At 44.7% G+C, this 22776-nt stretch overlaps 1 long non-coding RNA gene across 2 annotated transcripts; it reads right to left on the bottom strand.

Moving 5' to 3' along the window:
- Window positions 1-11121: 11121 nt before the first annotated feature.
- Window positions 11122-18868, bottom strand: LOC142022403 (uncharacterized). Of its 2 annotated transcripts, XR_012647952.1 has the most exons (3): window positions 18383-18868; window positions 13129-13424; window positions 11122-12815 (listed from the first exon to the last, which is right to left on the bottom strand). It is a non-coding gene; the product is annotated as an uncharacterized LOC142022403 (long non-coding RNA). The 2 variants fall into 2 exon arrangements; XR_012647951.1 differs by lacking the exon at window positions 18383-18868 and having other exon boundaries at window positions 13129-14541.
- Between the last annotated feature and the right edge of the window lie 3908 nt (window positions 18869-22776).

Genomic DNA, 22776 nt, shown 5'->3' with positions numbered 1-22776 from the left:
TTTTTTGTTATTTAGATATGAGTTGTTTATTGTTGGGCTTTTAGACTCACTGTTTATTGAAAACAATCAGGAGGGTTTTTCTTTTCTTAATTTTTTTTCTCTTACTTTGCAGTTATATAGTTGGGAACCACAAAGGAGGCCTGCAGACCCCTGCCCTTTGCAAATATTCATCAGCTAGGGAAATTAGTTTCTCAAGCCTCACCTTATACATCTCACAGTATTGTGAAGTGAACTACCACAAAATGCTGCAGCCAAATATACAATTGAGAACTTACATTTAAATAGCAGGAACACAAATTTATCTTGCTTGCAGGGCATCAGTGGATTCTGGGCCAGTTGCTGAACCCCAGCAATACTGCCTTTAATCAAGTACAGCTCAGCTTGAATAAGGACTACAGTCTTATCATCCAAACACTCAATTGCCATCTGCTTGTCAGTACTTGCTAACTGAGCTCATGTTCTCCATATAATGGTGAATAGAACCACTGTGAATATTTTGCCAGAGGAAAAGTAAACATTAAGAATAATATGGTTGCTAGGTAAATACTGCATTGTCTGGGAGACTATTGTTGATATTATTGTCCTTTACAAGTATCTTTTCATATTCTTATTTTTTCTTAGATTAAGCAGATTGTCTCAGGAAAGCATTATTTTTTGGTGTTTTTTATTTAAACCACTCATGACCTTACCTACTATGATATCTAATTATTCCTGCTTCATAGGCTGGTGCTACAAATGCATGTGTGTATGAGAAAGACAGAGAGGATGTCCCAGATGCTTATTCATAATCAGAATTTTTAGCTGTTCAAGTCAGGGGCTCTCTCTTATTATGTGTCTGTACAACACCTAGTACATGAATCTCTACTCTTCATTTGGGCCTTTAGGTAGTACCATAATATGAACAATTGTTACCAATAACAGTAATAATAAAGCCTGGCCTCAAGAAATAACCAAGAGAATTTTTTTATGTTGAAATGCAGGAGAATGGATTTATTTGAAAGGAAAATTTCAAAATTTGAGGTTTGCCAATGCTCATTTGGGACAGCAGCATACCGGGAAGAGTTTGGAGAGCTGAATACACAAAGCAACAAAGGAAACATTTTCAGGTTTTCATGAATCTGTGAAGAACTAAATCTCCTTAACACTAAATGGATACTGCATTTTTCTTCATAATTTGTGTTTAATCTGCTGTGTAATGGTATAGAGATTGATAGTCCTGTACCACTAGGCCTCACCCATGAACACAAGTAAGCATATAATGCAGCAGGGGGGAGCCTTTTATAAAAAAAAATAACAAACAAAACAGAAAAACAAAACAAAAAAATCACTCAAACCCTCTCTGAGTAATCAAGGTGTGTGGGATCAGGGTGAGAGGGAGGCATTTACCTGTTCACCCCTGGATGCACATGGCTCTGTTCCTCCTCCCTCTGCTTCTGGGCAGGGTATGAAGCCTCTAGGCAGTTGTGCCAAGACCATGGCTGCCCTCTGTCCTGTCTCTGGCTGGGGGGACAGCAGCAAGCAGCGGCAGAACTCAGAGGTGTATCCTGCCATGCCCCTGCCCTCGTCCCCGCTCTTAGGCAGAGCCCATGGTTTAGATCCACAATACAGCTTGCCTGGACAGTGAGGCTCAGGGTCCTAAACCTTCTGTCCTGCTGTGGGCCAGATGCTGTGGATGGGAACCCTGCCCCTCAGGCCAGGGGTTCCCTACCCCGATATAAACCATATTTTTAGCAACAGAAGAGGAAAAACAATGAGTTATTCATGTGCATGTGTTTGTAGGAGTTAAACCATTCAACCTGTAAAGTACTCAGAAGCTCAAAAGAAATGTTCTAAGATTTATAATAACTTTCCACTTTTATACTGCTAAACTTTAAGATCTTTTGGGCCGCGTCTACACATGCACACTACTTCGAAGTAGTGGTGCCAACTTCAAAATAGCGCCCGTCACGGCTACACGTGTTGGGCGCTATTTCAAAGTTGAAATCAACGTTAGGTGGCGAGACGTCGAAGTCGCTAACCCCATGAGAGGATGGGAATAGTGCCCTACTTCGAAGTTGAACGTCGAAGTAGGGCACGTGTAGACGATCCGCGTCCCGCAACATTGAAATAGTGGGGTCCGCCATGGCGGCCATCAGCTGAGGGGTTGAGAGACACTTTCTCTCCAGCCCCTGTGGGGCTCTATGGTCACCGTGTGCAGCAGCCCTTAGCCCAGGGCTTCTGGCTGCTGCTGCTGCAGCTGGGGATCCATGCTGCATGCACAGGGTCTGCAACCAGTTGTCGGCTCTGTGGATCTTGTGTTGTTTAGTGCAACTGTGTCTGGGAGGGTCCCTTTAAGGGAGCGGCTTGCTGTTGAGTCCGCCCTGTGACCCTGTCTGCAGCTGTTCCTGGCACCCTTATTTCGATGTGTGCTACTTTGGCGTGTAGACGTTCCCTCGCAGCGCCTATTTCGATGTGGTGCTGCCCAACGTCGAAATTGAACGTCGACGTTGCCAGCCCTGGAGGACGTGTAGATGTTATTCATTGAAATAGACTATTTCGATGTCGCTACATTGAAATAAGCTATTTCGATGTAGCGTGCACGTGTAGACGTAGCCTTGGAAGCTGAATGACTGAAACACTAATCAGAACTGCTGTAAAGTGTACCTTTGTTGTTTCCAAGCTATAACATACAGCAGGGCTGAACTGAAATATGTTCAGGGAGCTTTTTGCTGATGGTCATTGATTGTTTTTTTTTTTTTTTTGTTACTCAGAATTTTTCAAAGACATTCATAGCTTCTGCAAATGAAAATATTTAATATAACTTGTAAATTATATTTGCCATTTTTTGCATATGATACATTTTTCAAGTAGGACTTTGTTTCCATATTATTTGTTTATTGTGGTGTTTTAGCAAATTGCGTGTTAGCTAAAACCAGTGCCTGATGAGGTATTTTTAGCTTTGAGAAAAGGAAAATAATAAATGTCATTGTCTTGGACATAATAGCAGATATGATTTCACTAATGGTCATAATGTGGATACTTACTATTGACCAGTAAAACCACCTTGTCAGAGGAACAAAATGTGGGGAGTTCTGTACTACCCAGGCTTTCAGAAAACTTTTCCCAGTAGCTAACAGGTAAAATATAGTCTCAGAAATTGTCTTGTGAGCTTGTCATCTCTTGCTATAGAATGTCATGGTAATCTGAAAAATTTGTAACAAAAGGCTTTTCATTTTCATGACATGCTTTTAACAGGACTATTTAAAGTAATTACAAAATCTGAAATTTGCTTGGTTTTCAAAACAAAGGGGGTGTTTCCTTCAGAGCACATCTGGAAGTGAGATGGGACATTTCAATAAAACAGTAATGCTTTAAATATTGAGTCTGTTCTGGTATGGCTATGGTCTGAAGAAGTGGGTCTGTCCCATGAAAGTTCACCTAATTAATTATTTTGTTAGTCTTTAAAGTGCTACTTGACTGCTTTTTTGTTTCAATAAAAGAGAACGTGGTTCATTATTTTCAGGCAAAACCAGCTTAGTTTATGAAAGTTTTTGGATGATCCTGTTGAAAGACATCACACAAATATAAACTTTTGTATATTAAAATGTTCATATTGATCAGAACAACTCAGCTCTCTGTGAATTTTAAGAGAGCAAGAAATATCTCATTAAAGACGATCCAGACATATTTCTCATCTATGAAGTTTCCAATGGAGGATCTGAGAGGTAGATCCCACCCCCCAAAAACCTGACACCAAAAAACCTAGAATATTAGCAAAGTTTGAATTCAGACAATTCACATTTTTAATATTTTCCGATTCTGTTTCCAGTTTAGTTATTTTCACATCTGAAATGATTGGACATCCGTCCAATGACATGCCCCCATCTATATCATGTTATGAAATAGATTAATTTATGCCAATATTAAAGTATTTTGGCAAAAATAAGTTGATCTATTCTGAATATTGCTTGATGTCTCAAATGTAGCCCTTCTGTAACCAAAGGTTATTGAAACCAGGTGATTTACGTAATGGATTTAATATACTTTTCAAGAACACAATGGACTTCAATGTAAAAATAAAATTTTACTGTTAAAGATATGAACATGATTTAAGTTGTAATTGTATTCCCTCAACCATGACTCGTTATATCCATTGGCAACAATAACTGGAAGAGTCTTTGAAATCTTGCAATAGGCATCAAAAAGGTAATTTATTGCCGCTGATAAATCTACATATATTCATCCATCTAATGCAAATGTGAGGTCCCACCACTGGATTTAATGACAAAGATCTTCTGCCTCACTGAAGTGAATGAGATTTTGGACAACTTAGGATGAGGCTGAAAGATGAGACTGACCTCCAAATAAAAGTGCAGTGGTCATCCACGATTTTTTCCATTTAGAACAATTTTATCAATTTGATAGAAATTTCTTATGCTTTGCTGGGGGAGATGGCGGAACTGTTACTCCGTCAAAATAGAAGGAAATTTCAGTGCGACTTTTATTTGATTGTATACCCTGAATTCAGGCAGTAAGTTATTGGGACTTTTGCATTTAAAAGTGGGGATGTTTCTTAGCTATCTGTTACTTTCACTCTTAGACAGTAAACTATGACTAAAATATTTAGGAAACAAACAGCTTACAGATACGACAGCGAATATTTCCAACACATTCATTCAATTGCTGTAGGGCATGATGTGTCATACAGTATTGCATACTTTACTCCTATTAATAGCTCATTTCATCCTCTTATGTCAACATGATAATTTTACTAGTGGAGGAGCTATGTTTTATTTTTTAAAAGCCTAACATTAGAACTATTTTAAGAAAACTATTAGGGAGCCAAAGCCTGGAGCACTTCCACTTGCCAGTGAGACTAGCATTTGTGCTGAGCACTGTTAAATTCTAATCAGGATCAGGCTTTTTGATCATTACTGTAATACAAATCAGAATTATGATACTAGTTCCAAGTGAGGCCTATTCAGGTAAAGTGGCAGGGCTAGAGCTATGGAAAGTCACCATTTAGTTGTATTGAAATTGGTTTAATTGCCTGTTTTCTTTTAAAGTAACTTGGCCTAATGCATATTTAGAGTTCACTGGAATATGGAAAGAATTTTCACATCACATAAATTTTATTTTTATTTTTCCCTGTCAGCTCTAATTAATGGACAATAGAACATACAGCCAAAGTTTTGTACTTCACTGAATTTTTCTGTCTATAATATTCACTGTTTGTCAGTGGAAATCTATACATTTAGATACAGCAACCTACACTATGTGAATCTGAGAAGAGGAAAAGTCTCTGAGCTGATCAGCAGAAATATGCTTTTGTCAGTTTTGTCTATAGGGCCCAGATCCCCTTTTTCCTCCTCCTAGCCAAAAGGCTAAGTGCCAATTACAACTTTTTTTCTTTAGTCTCTTTTCACTACCTGGGGCAGGATACACCTCCTCTGACACTCCAGAGGCAAAGCTCTGCTCATCCTGAGGTCCTACTCTGAACTGAACTGTAAGGAAACTGCTCAAATATTCAAAAGTCTTTAGAACCACTCCATGGTTTCCATGGAAATACTAAGAGATCATATTTAAGTTTCTGCACCAGTCTTTCACAATATAGTCAAAAAATTCCTTTGTCAATGCATTGTCAAGCACACTATATTCTGTTAATCTCTCTAACTTCACTAACCTTCCTACCTCTTCACAAATAATACAACACATTTTTTAGGAAGGCAATCAGTAATAAAGTCCTTATTCTCTGCTTAATTATTCCAGTTTTACATTGATGCAACACCACTGAGCATCTGGGGTAATATTAATCTTCAGATCCACATGGGTTAGGAATTCTTTAATTCCAAAATACCATAACTTTGAAATTCTTCTTCTGATTTCTAATGATCCTTTACAGAAAATGAAGACTACATTGGGATGAGATATGGCAGAAAAAAATTCAGGAGAGTCAAAATTTCAGGAGCAGTACTTTTTGAGGGTAGGGGCTGTGGCAGGGTCAGTACCACTTCTGGGCCCCAGACCACTGTTCAGTCCACAGTCCTGCAGCATGGGTCCTGCTTGCCCTTGCTAGGGTTCAGACTTTGGTCCCTTGGCTCAAAGAGCAGTGGGTTGAAGCCTCCTGGTCTAATCAGGCTGGGTAACCAGAACTTCCCAACCTCCAGCCAAATATCCAGGTTAATAGGAGCAGGGAGTCCAAACACTCCATGTGGGAGGTCCTCATGCCACCTGCTGTTTCTGGTACCATTGGTATTCTCCTTTGCTACTCTCTAACTCTCTCCTCATCTGCTCTAATCTCATCATGTTTTTCCAACCTCCTCTTTCACTCCCTTCCCCCTCCCTACTAAGGGACGGGTTTTTAAAATGCCCTAGTGGCCTCAGCTGGGATCAGCTGGCCCTAACTGATTTATAGCAGCCCCTTCCCCACTGCTCCCACTCAGCCTGTGTAAACACCTGCTTTTTGGTTTTTAGAGCTGCTTCTCTCCCCTTGAAAGCCAGCCCTCCGGCCTGACCCTGTCACAGGGGATACGGTGGGAGGTGTTTGTTACAGATGATGAAGCAATCTTCTTATTAACTACAAAGTCCATAATGACACTCCATAATAAAGTCCACCTGGCTATCCATTTTCTACTTTTGTAAAGTGCTCATGAGAATTATTAGGGCAAGAAATACACACAAGTGAATCTTGGTTTCCCAACAGAAAAACGGGGACATTTGGTAATTTTAGCAATGAAATGAGGAGCCTAGCATGGAGAAAGACATGCATCCTTATGAACAGATCCAGAATCTACATGGTACATCTAAAGACAGCACCATATGACGGCTATGCAGATCTTGGAGACTGGGCATTAGGGGCATCTGGAAAAGTTTTAGCAACTCAGGGGGGCTAGTCCCCCCCCATCCATTTACCTATTGAACCATAATCTTGTAAAGGACTAGAAAGGGAACAGATAAAATTCTGGGAGTTTAAAGGGTAGCGTTTAAAATGTAGTGTTTGGTTACCTCATAATTTCTCCTTCTGGGTGATGACAGAGAGGCAGAGTCACCTACCGAATAGGTGGTATCTATTTGAGGGTCCTGTTGACAACTTGGGGTGCCCAAAATTACAGGCTTCACTCTTGTGCAAGAATCCACAGCTAAAGCAGACTATTGGCTAAGGACACTCTATCAATAAGCATTAAATTGTAAGCTGGTTTGAAAACCACGTCGATATTCAAGGGGCAGCATGAGGCCTGCTGTTAGAAAAAGTCAAACCTGTTCTGTGGTTCACAGCACAGTGAAAGATGAGCAAGCAGCAAAGGAATAAGCTTTTCTCACTCCCACAATGAAAAAGTCCATGCAATGTACTACAGTATGGGTATACAGTTCTTCTGGAATGAAAACAAATAGAAACAGTCAGCCAATGTGGAGAGAAGGATGATCTTTGGAGTTAAGGTACTGGAAACCAGGACTCAAAAAATGTGAATTCCAGTTTTGACTCTGTGTAAAAGAAACACCACCACCAACAGTGCTGCCTAGTAGTCAATGTGTGGCAGGCAGGCTGACTTGCCTTTTCCTTCAGCTTCCCCCATCCCAAAGGTTTCCAGTCCTCCACTTCAGCACAGGGATTCTGAAGATAGGGCCTTTGAACGGTCAGTCTTTTCCAGCAGACCTCTCCCAAGAGGAAAGGCTTCTTGTTTGTGTATTGTCCTCTCAGAGTGGGCAGTGAAACCCCAGCCTACCCTCTCCACCAGGTACAGAGCCCAATGGTGGGTAGCTACACCCATCACTTTGGGGCTAAGCCACTTCCCTCCTATCCATTTTTCTACCCCAGTACCCTTCAGCTTCCCATGGTAAACCAGTCCAACAAAGTCTCTGAATACTCTGTCCTCTTCTTCTACCTTGTGGATTTACATGGTTGTCACATCACAGGTTCCTGGGCAGAACTTCCTCTCAGAACAGCTGCTGGCTTCCTTCCATTACCTCCCTCTGAAATACTTGCTCCCTTTTCTAAGCTCTGATTCCAACTTGTACAATCTCTGAAGGTGTGTCGGGGTGAGGCAGCATGTTGACAGAGTTCCTTGCTCTCCAACACAAGTGGTGGGTCTGCCAACATCAGCAAAATCTCCCATAGACTTCTTCGTGCAATTGCTTCATACTTCTGTGTCTCCATTACTCATCTTGTGTTTGTAGATTTCATTCTGTTCTCCTTCCCTTTGTATGGTATAAATATTTAGAGTGTAAGCCCGTCAGGGTAGTCCTGTCTCCTACGGCGTTTGCACAGTATCTAATGCTATACTGAACCAGCTGATTAATGGACACGGTATGAATCAGATAATTCAGGGTACTTCACAAGTGCTGTGAGGGAGGAGGAGGAGAAGGGATGGGGCACGCTCACAGGAGGAGGCAGGGAGTCGGCCCTGGGAGAGGTTGAGGGAAGCGGGTGGAGTGGGTTGGGGCCTGGAGTCAATGAAAGGGTCAAGCAGCAACCGGCAATCTGAGAAGTGACACACATTTAAAGCAAGGTCATGTGTGAGGTGCATGCTGTCTGCATGCAACATTGTGAGAGCTGTGTGCTCTGTCCTCTTTATGTTACTTCTGCCAGCAATTTAATTTGCCTCTAATAATGGATCGCCATGTGTTGGAAAGGCTAGATAAAGAAGGAGAACCAAGTGAAATGTATTTAATCTTATTCTCAGGGTCCTGGTTAGTGCACATGCCTGATTTCTGTCTTGAAGCCCCCTGAGATGAAGGAGGGCCATTCATGCAGTCCACTCACTAACTTCATTTGCCCATCACTGCCTTTGGGGTTGGAATAACAACAAAGAATAATCTGACTGGCTGACCATTTGCTAGGGCTGTATTTTAAGTATAACCATTTCTAGTCTAACAGTGTCCCCATCAGGTTCTTTGGCAGGTAGTGTAACCACTTTGACCTTTAGTCCTGTGCCTGACCAAAGGTATTTAAATATTAACAGCATCACACAGAAATGACTCAGTGTGTTTGAATATTATCTACCTTAAACAACCAGCTACCTTGAATTTGTACCATGCTGGTGTTGGTTTATTTAGAAATTTAAATTCCAGATATTCCATTCATATCATTGTTCACTTCACTCCTGTCAGCTTAATCATTGTACTTAGTGTCATTGTAGCCATGTCAGTCCCACAATATTAGAGAGACAGGGTGGGTGAGGTAGTATCTTTTACTAGACCAACTTTTGTTGGTGAGAGAGAGACAGGGGCAAGCATTTCAGCTTCCATGGAGCTTTCTTTCAGCACCTGAGAGAAAGCTGGGTGTCTCTCTCTCTCTCTCTCTCTCTCTCTCCCTCTCTCCCTCTCCAGTAGAAGTTGGTCAAATAAATGGCTATCTTGCCAGCCTAATAACTGTTGATTAACTGAACAAGTTGTCTTGATTGGTTGGTTTGATTTGTCTCTTGTCATTGATTATGTTTTCTGTGACAGTACTAGCTGGGATACCAAATGCATTAAAATAATTGTGACTTTTGCCGGTGACTTCAGTGGAAGCAGGAATGGGGTTTGTTAGTCAAACAAACTCTTAGTTATTAAGAGCCAGCCCCTCTCTTTGAAGCAGGCACCTCTTGTTTTCATTCCATATGATAGTAAATAGCTAAAGATTATTACTTAAATTTTCTTGCCCTGCTCACTCATGGCTAAGAACCCTTTTGAGTGACAAGAGAATTGTTTTACAAAACAACTGGCTCCAGACCCGATGAGAACATAGGAAGCCAGATCCTCAGCTGTGTAAGTGGGTTCTCATTCATACTTGTTAAGCAAACATTTGCACTTCAGAATTTCTTTTGGTTTTAGAATAAGTGTATAGGTAAATCAAAATGGCTTATTTACACACTGCAGTGTAAAGCTATAGGGACAGGAAAATAAAGATGTAAATATTATATGATGTAATATTATTTCTCTAAAAATTTTTAATCTATTTAATATTAGACATTACGGCCATGTCTACATTCAGCATTATTTCCGAAAGCCTGGGCCCTCTTTCGAAGGAGCGTGTGTCGCGTCTACACATGCCGCACACTTTTCGAAAATAAAATTGAAGGAACACGCCCCAGCATCCGAAATTGCTCTTCTAAACATGAAATAAGCAAAGTCGCCCCTTTCAAAAGCTTATTTCGAAAGAAGGCGTGAGTAGGTGTTCTGCGACCAGGTCTTTCGAAAGAACGGGGTCTGCCATGGCGGCAATCAGCCGTTAGGCGGAGACGTGCTGCCCAGCCCCTGCAGGGCTCTATGGTCTGTGCACACAGTGGCCCTGAATGATGCACACACCGAGAAAACCCATTGCAGGAAGCTGAGAGCGTGCAGGCAACAGCCACCACATGTGGTGCCCCTGCATGCCTCAGCGAGACCCACAGTGGCTGCCAGCACAGAATGGCTAGCAGCCAGCAAGGAGAGAAGCCCCAGGGCCCTGCCTGGGACTGTGTCCTGGACTCCCAGGGGGCCAGCTGGGGAGCAGGGGAAAGCGAGCCCTCTCCTAGACAGAGCACAAGCTACAGGACCTCCTGGGTCTATGGCAGAAAGAGGAGGTCCTGCGTGAGATGGGCATGAAGCTGTGAAATGCAGCTGCTTTCATCTGGCAGGCAGAGAGCCTGACTACCCTTGGCCACACTGCCTGCACTCCGGACCAGGTACACACCAAAGTGAATGAGTTGTGGCAGGGTTGCACCTGGGCTCAGGACTTGTCCAGCCAGTCGGGGGCTGCCCCTGCTTTGTGCCCATTTTACTGGGAGCGCCAAAGCCTTCTGGGCCCACAGGACACCGCCTCCCTACTGTCCATCCTCAATACCGCCACAGAGGAGCCCCAGCCAGAAGAGCCCGATGAGCTGGAACTGTTGGCCAGCCCAGCCCCAGCAGGGCCAGAACCTGCAGCAGTGGCGGAGTGGTCCAATGAGAACGGGAACTTTGTCATAGATCTCCCATCCCGCACCTCCAGCCATGCCTTGGCCAGCTGGTCATCCCCCGACCTCGGCGGTGGACCGTCAGGTACATACCCAACAGGGCACATGCCCCAGACCACAGGGCAGGGACTGCATGCTCACCAGAGGGTCCCCCCATGTTGTATTTCTTTTTAGTGACAGGTCCCAGAGGTGCGATACCGCGAGGGATGAAAGACAAAGACGAACATAGACAGCAGGGGGCCAACAGTTCTATAGTCTGAAGGCCCTGAGTTTATTATTCTCACAGCTTTTATAACCAAGTGAGAGCACATTATTATGAGAAAAGCAGTCAGCTGCAATTAGCTACAATAACTGGCTCAGCACTTCTATCTCTAAAAAAGCCACATCAATCCTCCCAGTCCTTGAACATGGACTCTCAAAAACACCTAATCAAAACAACACAGCTCCGGCGGCTTGCCTACACGAAAGCAGGTGTTCCGTCTAGATGCCAAGAGCCCAGCCAGGCCTGGGAAACATGTAGGAGGGAGAAGGCAAAACTCCTTCATCTCCCCCTTTTTGTTTTTCTAGCTACTCTATGCAACATCAGAGAAAAAACAGCAGCTTGCTGCCTACAATTGGAGGATAGGTTTCTGTTTCTCCTCCAAATAACACAAAGCAAGAGCAAAAGAATCAAAATCAGGCCTAACAATACTAGCGCTGAGCCCCCTAACAGCTTAATATATTTGAGTGGATTCAGAGAACTCAGGCCATCCACTAGGCCATCCAACAATTTCGATCCAGAGAGTAGTTCTAATTTTTTATCGAAAGTGGTAAAGATTAGGTTCTGCAGATGTTGTATTTCAATTGACAAATTTCCTTGACCCAACAGGTGTTTTTTCACATTTGCCCACGGAAAGTGGGTATCATTATAAGGTAAAGGGGTAACACAATAAGAAGATACATTCCAATCACATTGCATTCTTAGTTGTTTCTGCATGCTAACTATTTGATCGCCAAGCATTATGACAGCCTGTTGGAGGTCAGCCATCTGAGAGGCTAGCTGGCTATCAACTTGGCGTTGAGAAGTCCAAAGTCTATCTGCATTAGCATGCCATTCTTGTACGAACTCGGTGGTTTGAATCGTTTGATGTAGGGCTGCTCCAGCTACTGCTGCTGTGGCGGTGACGGCAATAAGTCCCATAATCACGGCAATCAGCAGACCAACAAATCGTTTGGCTCTTTTAAGAATTCTGCTCAGGGCTTGGTCGATAAGATACATCTCAGGAGATCGCTGCCAAGACCGAGGCATTCGAACGGGGATCCATATTCCGGTCCGTGCTTTTAACAAATACATCCTATCTTTTAAATGATTAAAGGGAACAGAACGGTTAATACATGTATAAAAAGAACAGTTATGACAACTAACAGAAAAATCGCTCTCATTCCATATGGCAGGGCCAATCATTATCAAATATGGCATGCGAACGCAAGCCTGGATATAATGGGTAGAATTGAGATGAAATGTGACGTTTGAAAAGGTATTGTTTTTTCCTTGGGTATACATCCCTCTCCATGCTCGCATAGGTTGTAGGGCTGTGGCTAATTTCCATAATGAGTCATGGATGGGGCCAAAAGGTAAGTGAGGGGCTGGAGGAGACATACCACCTCCATGCCAAACAATACTTCCTGGGGCACTTGTATACACGCTATTATTTGCTTTACGCCATTTGAGATCCACCACGGTGTTCTTTCGCCGAGCCGAGCCAACAGGGCTCCAATCAATGACTCTTCCATAGGAAGTATTAACTAGAACTCGGCCTGTATTCCCACGACAGGGCTCCCAATGAACCCAATCTGATACATACGCTGTTATCCATTGGACGCAGGGAGGCAGATCAGGAGGTGCTTGATTAGTCAGCTCCAAGCTATTAAATGTATGAGCTACAAGAAGATATAAATGGTAATTATCACTTGTGTTTCGGATCATAGCCAACCAGGCTTGGGCGTGGGTTTTTAAACAATGTCCCTCATTTCCAATGCAAATTGGATGCCCTTCAACTCCTACTATATAAGTAGGAATTTGCATACCTTCCTCCGAAGGGGCTAACGGACCTCGGTTATCATAAGGCCCTGGCATCCATCGGGAATCATTGACATAAATAGGCATAGGAGGATCCAACCAATGAATAGCACGGTTAAGGGGAGGGTCAGGCACATATGCCCAATATGTGAAATTTTGTGTTGATGCACTTACGGTTGTGGTCAATACTACCAGCACGGCCAAAAACAGTGAGGGGGAGACGATATCAACCGGGGGCACCATCCTCATTCGCCGGGGGGTTGTCATATCTTGGCTTGATGTATCGAGCCGGAACCCAGCGCGTTTCTCCAAGATCTGTAAAGATACAAGCAAACCCTCTGCCCCAAATCTTAACCGTTCCTGGAACCCACTGTCCTTCATCATTTTTCCAATATATGGGTTGATTCAGGTTTCTTCTTTTGCTAATAGACCAATGTTTTTCTGCAGCGGACACATCATTTATTGTGGAACTGTTTAAGAAATTAAGAGTAAAGAGAGCCATATGTAATTGCTGTCTGGGTGTTATTTTTCCTAAATGTGATGTCCATACTCCCCCTTTTTGTTTTTCTAGCATGTTTTTAAGTGTTCTATGGGCCCTTTCAATAATTGCTTGACCCTGAGGGTTATAAGGAATACCTGTGGTATGCTGAATGGCCCATTGTGTTAAAAATGCAGCAAACCGTTGTGAGGTGTAAGCCGGTCCATTATCTGTTTTAATGTGTTTGGGGATGCCCAAAATATTGAACGTCTCTAATAAATGCTGAATTACATGATTTGTGGTCTCCCCTGTTAGCGGGGTGGCCCATAAAAATCCAGAATACGTGTCAATGGATGCATGTACAAAGCTTAATTTCCCAAAAGAGGGGATGTGTGTAACATCCATCTGCCACAAGTCATTTGCATTGAGTCCTCGGGGATTTACTCCCGGGGGAAAGGTAGGGGCAGTAATGGGCCCACATGTGGGGCACTGGGCCACTATTTGCTGTGCTTGACTTTTGGTAATTTGAAACTTGCGAGTCAAGCCAGATGTGTTAATGTGAGTTAAGGAATGGTAATCCTTTGCTTGCTGGGTGGTGCCTACCAACAGCCGATCAATACTCTGGTTTCCTGCAGCTATTGGTCCCGGTAGGCCAGAATGAGCACGAACATGTGTAATAAAAATAGGGTGTATACGAGATCTAACAAAAGATTGCAATTGCAAAAACATTTCATGCAATTCAGAACAAGGTAAAATAGTAGCTGTTTCTATCTGTTGGACAGTAAATTCAACATATTGGGAATCAGTGACTATATTAACAGGGTGTAAATAATCAATAAGCAGCTGCATAACAGCAGCAAGTTCAGCCTTTTGTACGGAATTATAAGGGGTCTGCCACACCTTGGTAATTGGGCCGGTATAACCGGCCTTGCCAGGCCCACTAGCATCAGTAAAAAATGTTGCAGCATTAACAAGGGGTTGGTGCCTGACTATGGTAGATAAAATAAACGGGGTCCTTTTAAGAAAGGCAAACAGCTTGGCGTGAGGATAATGATTACCAATTTCTCCCACATAATTAGATAGGCTAATTTGCCATTGCATATTGTTCTCAAAGCTTTGGTTAACCTAATTTGAGGTGAGAGGGACTGTAATTGAATGGGGGTCCCATCCTGTGAGCTGTTTACAACGGGAGCGGCCTCGATAAATTACATCAGCAATCTTATCCAAATAGGTGGATAAGGTTTTTGCCACCTTGTTTGGCAAAAAGATCCATTCTAATATAGCATGTTGCTGGGCCAAAACTCCTGACGGACTGTGAGGAGTGGGAAAAACTAACAGTGTAACCGGCTGCGTTGGCTGCACGCGTTGTAACTGCGCTGAGTGGATTTGTTGTTCCACCCATTTAAGTTCAGCCTCTGCTTCAATAGATAACTTACGTGGACTGTTAAGATCAGGATCTCCCTGGAGTGTGATAAACAGATTTTCCAGGGCATAAGTGGGAATCCCGAGAGAAGGGCGAAGCCAATTAATATCTCCCAGTAATTTCTGAAAATCATTCAGAGAGTTTAAAGAATCCCTACGAATTTGCACCTTCTGTGGAGTCACAATATTTCTCTGTATTATGGTACCAAGATAAGCAAATGGAAAATCCCTTTGTACCTTTTCCTCAGCTATTTGTAATCCAAAATTATCCAAATCCTGCCTTGCTTGTTCAAATACCCTGTCCAGCTCCATTTTACATGGAGAGGAGAGCAGAATGTCATCCATGTAATGAATGATCAGTGCTCGGGGAAACTGTTGTCTGAGTAGCTGTAATGGCTGATTAACATAATATTGACAAAGGGTAGGGCTGTTAAGCATGCCCTGGGGCAAAACCTTCCATTGATATCGGGGAGTAGGCTTATGATGATTGATGACAGGAATGGTAAATGCAAATTTTTCCCTGTCCTGTGGTTGTAGCTGAATGGTAAAAAAGCAGTCTTTCAAATCAATAACAATAATGTGCCAATTGGCAGGTATCATTGCCGGTGAAGGCATCCCGGGCTGTAAAGATCCCATGGGGGCAATAACAGTATTAACTCTACGCAAGTCAGTAAGCATTCTCCACTTCCCTGACTTCTTTTTAATAAGGAAGACAGGAGAATTCCAGGGACTGGTTGATTCTTCAATATGCCCCATTTTCAGTTGTTCCTCGACTAAGATTTGTAAAGCTTCTAGCTTCTCTTGGGACAGAGGCCACTGCTCCACCCAGATTGGGCTGTCAGTCAGCCACTTCAGTGGCAGGGCGAAGCTAGCTCGAGCAGCGGCCGTTACTCTAAATTTGGGAACCCCAACCCATCATGATCAAATTGCTTTAAGGTGTTTGCAGAATTGCATACCATGGCATCTGCCAGTGGCTGAGTTTTTACAGGAGTAGAGGGAATGGTAACATAGGCTCCCCACTGATTTAACAAATCTCTCCCCCAGAGGTTAATAGCTATCTCAGCCACAAAGGGCTGCAAGGTTGCTGCCTGCCCATCGGGCCCTAGGCACTGCAAAATATTGGTGCTCTGGCAGACATCTGTCATGACCCCAACCCCGGTAAAGACAGTTGGGACTTTCTGCAAGGGCCACGTCGAGGGCCAGAACTCTTTTGATATGATGGAGACATCAGCCCCTGTATCCACTAAACCTCTGAATTCTTTACCGCCTAAACTAATGGTAATTTCAGGCCGACGGTCCCCAATGTAGGTTTGCCAATACACACTCCTCCCTGTGCTTCCGAAGCCCCCCTGTCTTTTTATGGGGTGCTTCGACCCTGAAAGGTAGGGCAGCAATAGTAACTGGGCAATTTTATCTCCAGCCTCCAGCTGATATGGAACATCTGCACTCATCATAACTAGAATCTCTCCCTCATAATCACTATCAATAACACCAGTATGTACTATTACTCCTTTAGATGTTAAGCTACTCCTTCCCAAAAGAAGGCCGACCGACCCAGCCGGGACCGGTCCAAAAACATTAGTTTTTATCTTTTGCACACCCCTAGCCGGCTGCAGCAGGATATTGTCTGGAATGGCTATGTCTAAAGCTGCGCTGCCGTGGGTGGCATGCCTGAGGTCGGAAACTGAAAGCCGGTTTGCATCGGGCCGCTGCTGACCGGAAAAAAGCTGCGGCTGCTGCCCGTATTGTTTACTTGCGGGCCCCGGGTCGGGCCCGCTTGAAAGTTTCCCGACTGAAAAAGAGGGGTGCCATTTCTGTGATATCTAGAGTGGCACTGAGTAGCCCAATGCCGTCCCTTTTGACATCTGGGACAGATCCCCGGGGGATTGTTAGCAGGATCGTTCCCAGTAACTCTCTGATTTCTTCTTAATCGGTCCTGCCCCTGTCGGCAGTTCCTTTTCAGGTGCCCAGGTTTTCCACATTCAAAACACTTCATGTTCTGATTAGACTGATAGGGGCCATCCCCTTTTAACGCAGCAGCTAAAAGACCCATTTTATAGGCATCTGACCCTATATCATTACAAGCCTTAATATACTCATCCAGGGAGGCCCCCCGACATTTCAGCGGTCTTAAAGTCCGCTGACATTCTCCGTTTGCATTATCAAAAGAAAGCATCTGTAACAAGAGCTCTTTAAGCTCGGGCTGGGATACTGTTTTATCTAAAACCCCTTTCAAACGGGCTATGAAATCCACATAAGGCTCTTGTGCACTCTGTTTTACCTTTACAAAAGAGGGGGTACTCTCCCCTGGCTTAGCAATTTTTTCCCAGGCCTTAAGACAACAAAGGCGGACCTGGACAATTGCAACATCATTATACTGTAACTGTGCCTGGATGCCAAACCAGGCACCGGTACCAGTGAGCTGTTCCAAAGTAATAGCTACAGGGGGATTCTGACTAGCATTTCGCCTGGCCGTGAGAGCAGCCTCATCATGCCACCAGGTCTTAAATTGTAAAAATTCTGCCCCATTCAGCACGGTGCGTCCCAGTACTTCCCAATCCCACGGGATCAATCTCTCGGCCTGGCTTAATCCCTGCACCAAGCCAAAGGTGTAGGGAGAGTTAACACCATACTGGACACACGCTTGTTTTAAATCTTTGAGCAATTTAAAGGTTAATGGCTCATGGTGATAATTAATTGCTCCCTGGGGGAATTGCTGATTAGGAGGGACCTGTTGTATTGTAACTGGAAAAGCCGAAAGGGTTAGAGGGGATAAATCAAAGCCTTCATGGGCTCCGACCGCCAGAACCGTCCTCATCAAATTAGTCACAGGCTCTGTAACGGTCTGTCGCGGGGGTTCTGCAAAAAGCTCATCCTTTCCATAACAAGAAAAGGGGGGTGCAGAGGGGCCTTCCTCCTTAGTAGGTGGTGGGAGCGGGGAAGGCGTGGAGGGAGGGAAATCGGGCTCTGGCTGAGCCACACAAACATTAGCAGGGAAAAAGCCCGATGATGTTTCACGGGCAGTATAATTTTTCTGTTGTTCAGAGTTCCCTGTCTTTTCATCTCCTGTAATAGGCTGACCCTCTTGGCCCTCCTCACTGGAATCTCCTGATTCCTCCGATAAGGCCTCATCTCCCTTGGGAACCCTGCGTCTGGCTCCTCTTTCTGCTAAAGAGTCCGGGGGGAGGGAGCAACCCTCTTCAGAGCCAGACTGTAACGGCTCTAAGGCACGGACTACAAGATTACAAAGAGACCAAACGGGGAGTGGGATAATTTCCCCCTTTTGGTGCGCTCGACGCAGGGCTCTCATAATCAATCTCCACTGTTTTAAATCTAGAGCATTTTTCCCACTTGGGGTAAACCAATAACAATGCTTACAAATAAGATCAAATAGTTTCTGAAATGTACTTTGTTTTACTTTTACTCCTGAGCTTTTCAGTAACGTCTGAAGCAATTCAATATAAGAGGAGTAAGAAGATGGGGAATTCCCCATCTTAACCCTGCCCGAATCCCGAAGGTCTGACTTACCCAGTCTAGAAATTCTCTTCGGTCTCTTCGGTCCCTCCGGTATTGATACACCTTCCTCGCCGCATGGACGCTTCTCACCTCCGTGTCCCTGTTCGGGCGCCAGATGTTGTATTTCTTTTTAGTGACAGGTCCCAGAGGTGCGATACCGCGAGGGATGAAAGACAAAGACGAACATAGACAGCAGGGGGCCAACAGTTCTATAGTCTGAAGGCCCTGAGTTTATTATTCTCACAGCTTTTATAACCAAGTGAGAGCACATTATTATGAGAAAAGCAGTCAGCTGCAATTAGCTACAATAACTGGCTCAGCACTTCTATCTCTAAAAAAGCCACATCAATCCTCCCAGTCCTTGAACATGGACTCTCAAAAACACCTAATCAAAACAACACAGCTCCGGCGGCTTGCCTACACGAAAGCAGGTGTTCCGTCTAGATGCCAAGAGCCCAGCCAGGCCTGGGAAACATGTAGGAGGGAGAAGGCAAAACTCCTTCACCCCCACACCTCCAGTGGACCCTGGCTGGCCACAGCCCACCCGGGCTGTGGCCCTCGGGAAGGTGGCACAGCTGCCAGTGGCCTTCAGCACCCACTCCCATGGACAATGCCATAGCCCATTCCTGGGGGGAGGGGATGGCCAGGGCCAGACTGCACAAGGGAGATGCACCCATAGGGAAGGGGATCCCCTCCACCACCATGGGACTCCAGGGCCGCCCCACCATTGGACAGGGGTTGGGGACCCACTGCCCAGCAGGGGACAGGGGCATGGACCACAGGCCAGGGGTCTGTACTCATGGCTTGTCCATCTCTTCCTTCCTATCTCTGCAGCTGCACCATCTGAGGGCCAGGAGAGCCTTGCACCCTCCATAGTGCCCAACAGACCCCCAGAGGTGAGGGACAAGGACCGCGCTGTGCCACCAGCCAAACCAGGGCTACTCTACTCCTGGAGGAGCCAAAGGTGGGCAGTGGAGGACTACCACCTCACCGCCTCCTTCTTCTGGCAGGTGGAGGAGGCAGAGTGGTGCCTCCTTCTCGAGGAGGGTGAGGCCACATGGCGCTGGGTGGCCTGGACAGATATGATGGACACCCTGAAGGGTGTGGTGGCCACCTTCAGGGAGCTCCTGGCCCAGATGCCCCCTCTCGCCATCCCCTCCCTGCTGTACCCCCCACAGCACCCTTTGCTGGAGCCCCACCTGCCAGCCCTCGCAGATATCTGTCCTGCAGGCACTGTATCTGCAGGGCTGGTATCAGCTCTGCCAACCTTGTGCTGTGCTGGGTGGGGGTCTGGGGGTGGGGCCCTTTAAAGTTGGGGGATGACTATGACCCTGGAAGGGCTTGTCTGCCATGAAGTCCCAGCCATGGCATTTCCTGGTTCCTTCTTTCAAAAGAGGGCATGAGTACATGTAGACACTCTCCTTTGAAGGGCTCACTGGACCCTTTCGAAAGGGCGGATGGCCCTTTCGACGGCACGAACTGACGGCACCAGCCCCAGCCCGTGTGTAGATGCTCCCCTTCAAAAGGTCCTCTTTCGGCTACTCTCTTTCAAATGGCGCCCTTTTGAAAGAGCGTTCTAGAGTAAATGTAACTTACCTGTGGCAAGCCAGCCCTTTCCCCCACGCTGGAGAAAGAAACATAAAGAGTTTATCCGGAGCATTGTGCCATGGGCAAGTCAAGGAATGCCTCTCCCATGGAAGAAGGCAGAAGCCAGATAAACCTTGAACCTGTCTCCTCCTACCCCAAATTCTTCAAAGATCTGCTGGTGAAAACAGAGGAGGGTGCTGTGTGTGTTTGCACTAGCTCTTCCTACCTATGTCAGCTCCAAGACCCTTCCTGAGAGGGGGTCACATGGCAGACGGGGCAAGCCAAAACAGACACAGGTTTCGTTATCTTGCCTGCTAATTCCTTTGTTGGTTGCTGAGTGTGGGGAACAGAGAATGAGTCACAGAGGCCATGGCTACACTAGCTCCTGCCTTTCGGAAGGGGAATGCTAATGAGCCACTTCAGCAGATGCTAATAAGACACTGCCATGAATATGCAGTGCCTTATCAGCGTAATGGCAGCTGCGCACATTTTGAAAGAGCCTCTTTCAAAACGCATGCCACCCATGGAGACAGAGGCCTTTAGAAAGGACCTCCTGGACTTTGAAAGCCCCTTCTTCCCAAAAGCAAATGAGAAGAAGGGGCTTTAGAAGTCCAGGGTGTCCTTTGGAAAAGCCCCCGAAACAGTATTTTCAAAATGCATGCAGCCACCTTTATGCTAATGAGGCACTGAATATTCATGGCAGTGCCTCATTAGCATCTGTCAAAGTGGCTCATTAGTGTGCCTCTTCCAAAAGGCAAGGGCTTATGTAGCCACGGCCATAGCAGCCCCATTCCTTGTGCAAGAATGGTGCCAGGGAGAAGGATCATTGGCCTGAAGAGATCCAAAAAAGGGAACATCTCTTTGTACCAATATTCATTAATTCTGAGTAAATTGTTGTTGGTGGGGTTACATGCTCTTAATGCTGAATTTCATGCCTGTAGAAAATATTTGTTTCTGATCCATGCACGAATTACATTTCAGATATTATGCTACATCTGCACACAGGCATCATAAAACAAGCAGCATTGTGGACTTTCTGGCTACTGCATCTTATAGCTCTGAAAAATCTTGTGGATTTGAAAAATTGGACAGCATTTTAAAAATGGACTGATCCAGATCCCTACACTGTCTCAGATTGCCATTGGTACCTATCATACTACATGTAACTGGCATAAGCTATGTTTTTAAAGGGTCAGTGTCCAATGTTATTTATTATGCACACTTTTTGCACCCAATATTTTTGTATAAGATAAGCTATAGGCAGAAATCAGAGTAATTGTAAGGCCCATTTTTTTCCTTGGGGTCAGGTTATTAAAGGCACAGATTTTCAGGTTTGCTTCTGCCAGGCACAGAAATTGCTAATCTCTATTTTTCAGGTGCAAACAGTGTCAACAAATAGAACCTCATCTTGGAAAACATTCCCAAACATTCTCTTTTCCATTACGGCTCAAATCTCACCATTTCTGCGAGGGACTACAAGGTTAAGAGATCCTGCAGTGCTAACATTGATTGGCAGTCAGAGAAAGCTTTTAAGAAAGTGACAATACTGTATTTGAACTTTTTTTCTCTTTTTCTTCCTTGATAGTTGATTAGCAAAAATAAGATTTCAGGGCTCTAAACTATGCCATACAAAATACTCCAGTTTGTTCAAGCATCTGCGCATGGAAATTGTCCCAGTAGTGTTGTTATATCAATCAAGATATGTTAGAAAGGAAACATTAAATGTTGATGCTGTCTGTCTCTCTGTACCTGGTCATTCACTGACCTCCCAGCTCTGAACATCCAAACAGTTTCTGTGTATGTTTATACTGTAAATGCTTTCCAGAATAAGGTACAGCTTGACACTGGGGATCATTTCCACACTTCCATGGTACAGTGGATGCTTGGATAAGTGAGAAGAGCTAAATATTAATAACAGGAAAACAGGCTTGTGCACTATAGTCTACAGGAATGAAAATCATACATGTCTAATGGACTACCATTTCACAGGCTTTCCCGGAATATAAAGTGAAAGCTGTAGTGAAGCCAGCAGCCACCATGGCTCCTGGTCAAAGTGTGAGGACAGCCCAGCTTTGCACCCCTGGAAGGGGCAGGGCCAAGGACAGAAGTAGGGGACCAAGGGCAGTCACCCTTAGCACCACCACGACTATTGTACTTGGCCCTGCACAGCGATGCAGAGTGGTGGAGCAGCATTACTAGCACTTCAAAAGGACCTGGAGCTCCAGCCACCACTGCTGCCAAAGTAGTAGAATGGCCGAAGCTGGAGGTCCAGGCCCCCTTGAAAAGCCAGGCACCAGGGCAACTGTTCCCTTTGCCCTGCCCTGCTGTCAGGTCTGAAAAGCTGTACCAGAAACAAGCTTTGTGAAAGATCTATGCCATTTCAGACTTTGGTTAAGCCAGAAATTTATGCATCCAAAAATTAAAACCATTTAGTAGCAGCACAAAATTGTTCATGTAACTTTAAACCAAATTATATTATACTTCAGAAGCACGTTTCTGTGTATATGGTGCTGGACATCAGAGAAGCTGTACCTTTTAAACTATAGATGAAATAGTGCCACTCCAATAACATGGGCACAGTTCTAATAATTTAAAGGTATCTTACACAAGTATGCTTCACTCCTTTGTCCTTGCAGAGCTTCTCTAAATAGCAGAAATGTAGAAGGTTGCCTTGCGGTTGCATGTTTAATCAGAGAGGTCTACACAACCCTATCAGCGTGTGCCAGAGCTCATCTCTGTCAAGGAGGAGAGCCAAAGTGGGAGCCAGCCAATGAAGAAAAGACATGGTAGATAGACCCACAGAGCGACCATTACCCACC

Source organism: Carettochelys insculpta, chromosome 1 (genome assembly GCF_033958435.1).
Source record: "Carettochelys insculpta isolate YL-2023 chromosome 1, ASM3395843v1, whole genome shotgun sequence".
In the NCBI taxonomy this organism is placed as follows: Eukaryota; Metazoa; Chordata; order Testudines; family Carettochelyidae; genus Carettochelys; species Carettochelys insculpta.
The sequence above is the reverse complement of the archived record's forward strand: the minus strand, read 5'-3'. Positions and strand labels throughout refer to the sequence as shown.